This window comes from Pinus tabuliformis, chromosome Q, assembly GCF_031772625.1.
Source record: "Pinus tabuliformis cultivar Carrire ecotype Pingquan chromosome Q, CPIR1, whole genome shotgun sequence".
Classification (NCBI taxonomy): Eukaryota; Viridiplantae; Streptophyta; class Pinopsida; order Pinales; family Pinaceae; genus Pinus; species Pinus tabuliformis.
Window position 1 is genome coordinate 1,115,596,820 of NC_142296.1, and position 8,082 is coordinate 1,115,604,901.

Here is an 8,082-nt window from a genome sequence, read left to right on the forward strand (position 1 = left end):
AATTAGAGATAAGCGCAAGATAGAGGTTGGTCTCCTTTGGTTCTTCTCTCATCTATATTCATAAAGAAAAACGAAAGTAGCTTTACTTTGTTTGTTTCTAAGGTAGTTACCACACCTTAGTGGGATAAGAAGTTCTGTGTAGACACTTTTCCCTGTAACAAATGGCGACTCCATTGGGAGCGACTAGGTTGTTTGTTTATCTTCCTTTTGTTTATTTTATAAACTTACAGACGGAGTCTGAAGTCGAGCCAGGTAGCTTTCGAACTGCATTTGCTATGCAAATGCAAAGTAGATAAAAAGCCGCTTCAGTCAATCTCCGGATTTGTTTATGAATTAAACAACTGATTTACAAACTCTCTAATTGCCCCTGTGGTAGCTCCAATAACCTCCTTAGATCTACCCCTGATTGTTGGTTATTGATTACCATTTGCTCGGCAAAACCCCTGAACTGAACTGCAAACTGTGACCTGGAACCCAAGCAAAGTCTCGTCTCTGGCCCAGCGCAGGCTCTGTTCTGTGAATCTGAAATTCAGCGCACTTCCCGAGTGTAGTAGGTGCGCTGCATTTCAAGTTCACTGTGTTACAGGTGCGCTGATCAGACTAGGCATTGTTCCTCAGTTTTGGTTTCTGTGTTCATTCTTTTCAGTTCTATTCATGAGTTTTGTTGTTTGTAATCAGTATATCTCTGTTTGAAACCCCTTTCCTTGCTGATATTCCGCCTCCATTGTGCAAAAGAACTGTAAATGTTTTTGTGTATTTGTTGAGTCATTTTTAGTTCTCCTTTGCAAAAAGTAACGTAATTGTATTGTCGTTTCTTGATTTGAAAGTGTCGCAAGTGTCGTTTTCAGTCATAGGAGAGAGTTTGGTTGCTCTTGATAGTCAATCACCCTGTTACTATTGTATTTGGTATGAATTTGTAGTTTTTCTAGTGTCGAAAGCAAGTATTCATTTCCGAATCGTAAAGTGTTGAGATTGTCTTCATTTTTTATTTTGAAAAGAAACTTGTTAGTAACTGTCGCTTGAAAAGTATTTCAGATTTGCGCATTAGCTTTCTTTTTATCATTCACATACTAAGAAAGCCGAAAACAAATACATACATGTGCATTTGCATTTAGACTGTTTGATTGGTTTGATTTGCATTTGCATTTAGAGGGGAAGTACCCAGTGGGTTTCCTCCCGGAAATTCATTATGCAGAGCAGAAAAAGGAATATCAAACCACAAATGGGACATCTGAATTCGCTATGTCTAAGTGCCTACTTTGCTGCAATCAGTAGCCTTTTCTAACTATGTTTATTTTCTTTCTTAACTGTGCCAAGCACTATGTTACAATGTCAACTATGGCATTCTAGTATCTTCTATTTTTCATTTTCAAATACTATATCTAGCTGGTGCATTGCTGTATTCTTCATGTGCCAAATGCTTCATCGTTGCTGCACTAATAGCCGTGCCTTTGCTGATATTAACCATGCCAATTGTGTGATGGTATTTGATAAATGTTTATAAGTCTATTAACTATGTTTTAATCATTATCCTATTATCATGTTCGAGCTTATTCGTCTCTTGTGCCAAATTCTAGTGTAGTAAGTTTTAATGCTTCTCTTTATTGCATTTCAGGAAAAAAATGGTCGTCTAAGTTTTATTAAGCATTGCAGTCAAATGAAAATACCCTCTCCTATCACACTCTAATATTTTCTTTTGTTGCTTCTGGAGGTAGACAACATAAAGATGCTTCTCTCTTTTATTCAAATCCTTTTTTGCAGTTAATATGATTGGGTTCACTTGAACAGGTGCAGTAGCTTGTGCTGAGCACCCCCTATAAAGATCTGATGCAGTCTACTCGGTTCATCTACTTTCTCCTTGGCCTTTGACTTCTGTCTTTTCTGCATATATTTATCCCCTCTATGTCAGCCATGTTGGGGCACAGGGCTGCCTCCCTTCTTCCTCGTACAAAGATTGGTTTAACAGCCCCTCCAAGGTTCCCTGTCTGCACCAGGAACTTGGTCATAGATTTTGATTTTATCCATCTTCCTCTCTCCAGTTAAATGCTGCCTCAAACATGTAACCCTCCAACAAACCCAAACTTGCCCACTAGATCCATCATCCACTACCCATTGTGTGAATGTGTGGCTTGAATAGATGGACCACCACCATAATGTCAACATAGGAGCAACATTAAAAATCCCCTATGCACTAAATGCCTAGATCCAACTGAAATATGAAGTTATGAACAAAATAGACCCTTGGCCCAAAGTCCAGTATAGCCATCAACATAATTAAAACCTTGAAGGGTGAGTCACATCAACAAAACAATGAACAATAAATGATATGGCACCTGAACACCTGCACCGTAGTAGAACAGGGAGGGTCATCATTGATTAGCTTTGAAGGCCATCCCAAAACATTGGGAAACATAAATATCACTGGAAGTTCCATCCTTCATTACCATCATCCTGAGGTCACCACATATTAGATAACCCCAAGAGGATGCAGGGTACCTTTTCATCCAAAGTATGCTCTACTAGATGTAGTTGTGGCAGTGGCATAGCCAAACTTAGCACCTCTCCCTTATTTCTCACACTCACTGACTTGTACTTTGTCACTACTCAAAGCCTTGTCTTGAGCATTGGGATGGCACAAGTAGCAAAGTTGATGATCATCAGCCGGGACCCTACTGATTATGCAAAAGGCACCTCTTCAGTGCTCAAGTAGCTAACAAAATGCTCAAGATCCATTGCAACTTTGTCCACCTGGGCATGTATTTGTAGGGAATAATTATTCACAACTGTGGATTTGTTAGACCTACAGAAATCTCATTGATCAGACATAATTCCTAGTTCCTAGTGGACTTGAATTCAAAGATGTATCAAACTTGTACTTCGTGTTTTGTAATGCACCTTAACGGTAGTACATCATGTGCTCGGTTGAATTATGACGTTTTCACTTCCCAGTGATAAGGGATATACATGACTGTATATATCTTCTAATGTATAACCTATGCACACCTATGATGTAATGATTAATCCTAGGAGCAACCAAATATGATAACTTAACTGCCAGTTTTGTTCCCAGGTAGGAATATCAACAAATCATTTTCTTTAAATCATTCAACTTTAGAGTGGGATGAGGTGAAATTTTAGCCTACCAAGACGTTTAGTGAGAAGATAATAATAATAAACACAAATAATTAAAAGAAGAAAAAAAATCATTGGAAGATCATAACCCAGAAGCTATTACTCCAGAAGAATTTCCAGAGGACCCCAATCTTGTGGAAATCTGCAAGTAAAAAGAATGCTAACGTGTTGTCAAGGAAATCTGTAATAAAAAAGAATGTCACGCTATGCTTTAGTATCAGGCCTCTCCAAGAAAACGTATATGTTATGTCTCCAATGCATGAGGATCACCTATCTTCCATTAGTATTTTGAGTTTGTACTTGGAACATATGATCAAACTGTCCCTGTTAGCAAACTGTCCTGGTTATCAAACTCTCTATTAGCAAACCGTCCCTGTGCCTTCTTATCTGGTGAGCCAAACTCCTTTTGTTTCCATGTATCACAATTTGGGTAGAGAGTGCCACCTTTCATGCTTCCTCTCCTTGGGACTTTTTATTGATGATGTTATTGAGGTGTAGAGGGATTTCCCCCCTCCCCCCCCCTTTGATACATACTCAGAGAGTTCCTTTGTCTTTTGAAACTGCTTGCTTAGCCATTTGATTGACTTGGGAGTTGAATCTTTTTCTAACCTGAAAATAGTGGACTTATTTAAATACATTGAGTAGCAGGACCATTTTATGATAGATGCATGCCAGGGCTTAAGAGGAAGGAGCTCTTTCCTGCTTCAGTGATCTTGTGATTGTGTTGGAGTCCTCAACTGAAATTGCTTGCTTAGCCATCTGATTGACTTGGGAGTTGAATCTTTTTCTAACCTGAAAATAGTGGACTTATTTAAATGCATTGAGTAGCAGGACCATTTTATGATAGATGCATGCCAGGGCTTAGGAGGAGGGAATTGCTTCAGTGATCTTGTGATTATGTTGGAGTCCTCAACAATAACTACATCCCTTTGCACAATGTCCTTCAGGAACCTGACTCCTTGATACATTATTAGTGCTTCCGTTTGTTATTAGTTGCTTGTCCCTATCTCTAGGAAAATTTTAATTTCTAGGGACTTCTTCCACTCAGAAAAACACAACGTAAGGTCTTGATCTCCATTGAATCCATTCCCTCTAGTTCCATAATGTTGGCATAAAAATTTTTAGCTACTGCTACTCTTTGGGTATCCTTACAATTCGTATACCATGGCTCAATGCAGTGATGATTCAGACTAGTTTATAATGTGATTTGAAGGACACCTTATCTTATTTGCAGTGAACATTGATTTAAACTAGTGCGTAATGAGATTTTATGTTTTTTACTAAACTCTGTCTTCAAATTTAGAAAAATTCCTTCCTTCCACTTATGCCACGACACCTCTATCTTGGCACAAAATCACACATATTTCAAGATCATTGGCTTCTTAGGTTGGTTTTATTGAATTCCAACTATGGAGGCATGCATTCTTTTAGCATGAGGAAGAATGTAAGAAATATATGTTCTTTCAGCATGAGGAAGAATGTAAGAATGACATGGAAAGAAACTCTCCAAGAAAACGTATATGTTATGTCTCCCATGCATGAGGATAATGTGTCTTCCATATATTATTTTGAGTTTGTACTCGGAGCATATGATCAACAGGGTAGGTGAAAGCAGTGTTGAAAATATTGGTATTGGCAAAATATCGGCAAGGGTCCAGAAAACATCTTATTGGCAATATCGGCGAAAATATCAACAAAATATCGGCAAACATAAAAAATATTTTTTTTTCAAAATTTTAAACATAGCCGATATTTTGGAAATATCGCGATATTTTAAACACAAAAAAATATTGCGATATTTTCTCGGCGATATATCGTTTTGCCAAAAATATCGCAATATTTTCGAATCGCCGATATTATCAACAGTGGGTGAAAGAGCCTTTTATACAACGGGGTCAAAAGATAGAGCCTTTGCAAGGGATACAGGGAAGCAATGAATATTGGTTTATGAGAGGAAGCCCATCCTTTGATAAGAAAACACATGTGATGTTTTCGTATGGAGTTTCTAGATAACTCGAGATATATTTTTAGGTAACTCCCTTCTGCCAGCTCCATGTAGAGGACCTCTTTTCCTTATAGAGAGACTTATCCCAGACCAAATCCATCTCTTTTACCAAGATTTCTATCCAAAGCTTGAGATGGTAGGATAGATTTTGTTTCCGCTTTCGATGGTAGGATAGATTTGTGGTATACATAAATCTAGCACTTGCTAGATTTCTCACTCTACAATGTTTCTATCCGCTCGAATTTGCGCTAAAAGGAAATCTAACACATGTTAGATTTTCTTTTACATTGCAACGTTTTTAATATAGCACACACTAGACTTATTTAGTCCTACAATGTTGTTATGTTCTTGTGTTTGTGCTTGAAGGAAATATAACATGCGTTAGATTTCTTTCAAATTAAATTGTGCTTGAGTTTGTGTTGGAAGAAAATTTAACACAATCTAGAAGTCTTATACTATACAACGTTGTTGTCGGCAACGTGCTTGTATTTGTGGTAGACATAAATGTAGCACATGTTAGATTTCTCGCTCTACAATGTTGTTGTTGGCAACGTGCTTGCATTTGTGTTAGACATAAATCTAGCAGTTGCTATATTTCTCACTCTAGAATATTTCTATGTGCTTGAGTTTGTGCTAAAAGGAAATCTAACACATGTTAGATTTTCTTATACATTGCAATGTTGTTAATCTAGCAAACATTAGACTTATTTAGTCCTAAAATGTTGTTATGTTCTTGCGTTTGTGCTAGAATGAAATATAACATGTTTTATATTTCTTTCAAATTTAAATTTGCTTGTGTTTGTGTTGGAAGAAAATTCAACACAAGCGAGATTTCTTATACTCTACAAGGTTGTTGTTGGCAACATGTTTTTATTTGTGGTAGACATAAATTTAGCACTTGCTATATTTCTCACTCTACAATGTTTCTATGTGCTTGAGTTTGTGCTAAAAGGAAATCTAACACATGTTGGATTTTCTTTTACATTGCAATGTTGTTAATCTAGCACACATTAGACTTATTTAGTCCTAATATGTTGTTATGTTCTTGTGTTTGTGCTAGAAGGAAATATAGCATGTGTTAGAATTCTTTCAAATTTAAATGTGCTTGTGTTTGTGTTGGAAGAAAATTTAACACAAGCTAGATTTCTTATACTCTACAATGTTGTTGTTGGCAACATGTTAGTATTTGTGCTAGACAGAAATCTAGCACTTGCTAGATTTCTCACTCTGCAATGTTTCTATGTGCTCCAATTTGTGCTAAAAGGAAATCTAACACATGTTAGATTTTATTTTACATTGCAATGTTGTTAATCTAGCACACATTATAGACTTATTTAGTCCTACAATGTTGTTATGTTCTTGTGTTTGTGCTAGAAGGAAATATAGCATGTGTTAGATTTCTTTCAAATTTAAATGTCCTTGTGTTTGTGTTGGAAGAACATTTAACACAAGCTAGATTTCTTATACTCTACAATGTTGTTGTCAGCAATGTGCTTTTATTTGTGGTAGACATAAATCTAGCACTTGCTAGAATTATCACTCTACAATGTTTCTATGTGCTCAAGTTTGCGCTAAAAGAAAATCTAACACATGTTAGATTTTATTTTAAATTGCAATGTTGTTAATCTATCACACAATAAACTTGTTTAGTCTTACAATGTTGTTATGTTCTTGTGTTTGCGTTTAAAGGAAACTCTACAATGTTTCTATGTGCTCAAGTTTGCGCTAAAAGAAAATCTAACACATGTTAGATTTTATTTTAAATTGCAATGTTGTTAATCTAGCACACAATAAACTTGTTTAGTCTTACAATGTTGTTATGTTCTTATGTTTGCGTTTAAAGGAAATATAACATGTGTTAAATTTCTTTCAAATTAAAATGTGTTTGTGTTTGTGTTGGAATAAAATTTAACACAATCTAGAATTCTTATACTCTACCACGTTGTTGTTGGCAACGTGCTTGTATTTGTGGTAGACATAAATCTAGCACTTGATAGACTTGTCACTCTACAATGTTTCTATGTGCTCGAGTTTGCACTAAAATGAAATCTAACACATGTTAGATTTTATTTTACATTGCAATGTTGTTAATGCTAACATGTTTTTGTTTAGGCTAAAAGAAAATCTAGCTTGCGCTAAATTTTTTTTGTCGTGTAGTGTTGTCATTGGAGATATTTATATGTTTGTTATAAGTAAATGTAATTTTGAGTAAATTTTTCTCACCCTACAATGTTGTTATGTGATTAATTTCGCATTAGAAGGAATTATAGTATGAATTATATTTCTTTCACCTTGTAATGTTGTTATTTGCAACGTTCTTGTATTTTTTATAGGAGGAAATCTTTGTACACTATCCCATTCTTAGACCACATATTCCATATGAAGGGCCTTCTAATCGTTTCAAGGTTTAAATTTTTTTATATTGTAACGATAGTCTACGTAGGCATGGACTAAAACTTCATAGTCTCTAAAAGGCAAGGTCAAATGTCCCAAGAAATATTATTATTCCAATGACTATATTGACATTGTGTTTATGTTTTTGCTTTACAATACAATGTTGTTGTTGGCAATCTTCTTGTATGCGATAGAATATAGTCTAGCATGGGTTTCATTTCCTTTGCCTTGCAATATTTTAATGACAATATGTTTGTGGTTTGTGGTATAAGGAAATCTAGCTTGTGCTATATTTATTTTGTTTTGCAATGTTTTTCTTGGAAATATGAATGTGTTCGTGCTAAAAATAATTCTAGCACATGCTAGATTTCTTTCACCTTACAATGTTTTTTTTTGACAATATCCATGCGTTTGTAATAGAAATAAATCTAGGATGCAAATGCAATATGCTTTTGTTCATGTTAGAAGTAATTATATCACATTCTAAATTTATTTCACCTTGCAAAGTTGGTATGTGTTTGTCTTTGTGCTAGACAAAGATCTAGAAGAAA